We start from the raw sequence: 1,149 nt of genomic DNA on the forward strand, positions 1-1,149 counted from the left end.
GTCTGTTGACCCTGAAGTAGTTGTTGCAGAATACCAACCATATCTGTACCCATCTGTGGCTGCTGTTGGACCATTGGTGGCTGAAACTGTTGTTGAACCGGCGACTGCTGTTGGAACTGTGGTGGACCAAACCCTGGTGGTCCCTTTGGCTGCTGTGAAGTGTAACCAGTGCCCTGAAATGGTTGCTGTTGCTGACCAAAACTCTGATTCTGACCAAATTGATTCTTGGGTTGGAATGACCCTTGAAAGTTGTTCTTGGGAACAAAGTTCTTTGGAGCTTGAGAATTGGGATAGACCTGGTCTTGTGGGTTAGCTACATTGGTGTTCCTGTAAGAGAGGTTTGGATTGGCATTACCATACTGATATCTTTGGAACCTCTGATTCCCAATGTAGTTGAGCTCCTCTTGGGTAAGACCTTCTTCACTTATGTTCTCAAAAATTTGAGAAGGTTCCTCATACTCTCCAACAAAATGCATTGGCTTCTGAGTGGTGAATTTCAGCTTGTCCAATTCACTCCTCAACTCCTTAACTTCTCTGGTGAGCCTCTGTTCTGAGCTTGAACCTTCAGACCTATTTGATCTGTCATAGTCTTCACCATAAGTGTCATTGCTCAATGCTAAGTTCTCTACTAGCTCTAAAGCAGCATGTATCTCTTTACCCAGAAAGTTCCCATTGGAAGCAGTATCCAGCTGGTTTCTAATCTTGGGAAGAGCTCCCCTATACAGTGTGCTGAGAAGAGAAGCCTCACTAAACCCATGGTGTGGGCATTGGTTTGTGTAGCTCCTGAATCTCTCATATGCTTCACCAAAACTTTCATTGCTGTGCTGAGTGAAGCTAGAGATTTGGTTCCTCAGTTTTGCAGTTCTTGAGGTGGAGAAGAACTTAGATAAGAAGGCTTGCTTGCATTGCTCCCAGGTTTGAATGGAGCCTCTTGGAAGATTCTTCTCCCATTGATGAGCTTTATCACCAAGACTGAATGGGAATAGTCTTAGCTTGAAGCTGTCTTCTGAAACTCCATTTATCTTGGTCAGATCACATACCTTATCAAACTGGTCCAAGTGTTCCAAGGGATCTTCCATTGCTAACCCATGGAACTTTGAGTTCTGGACAATATTCAGCAATGATGCTTTCACTTCAAAGTTGTTGTTT

At 43.9% G+C, this 1,149-nt stretch overlaps 1 non-coding gene across 1 annotated transcript; it reads left to right on the forward strand.

Moving 5' to 3' along the window:
* The first annotated feature begins 750 nt into the window (after positions 1 to 750).
* LOC112085578 lies at positions 751 to 857 on the forward strand. Its single transcript, XR_002898881.1, has one exon. It is a non-coding gene; the product is annotated as a small nucleolar RNA R71 (small nucleolar RNA).
* Positions 858 to 1,149: the final 292 nt, after the last annotated feature.

This window comes from Eutrema salsugineum, unplaced genomic scaffold (assembly GCF_000478725.1).
Source record: "Eutrema salsugineum unplaced genomic scaffold, Eutsalg1_0 scaffold_3, whole genome shotgun sequence".
Taxonomy (NCBI): domain Eukaryota; kingdom Viridiplantae; phylum Streptophyta; class Magnoliopsida; order Brassicales; family Brassicaceae; genus Eutrema; species Eutrema salsugineum.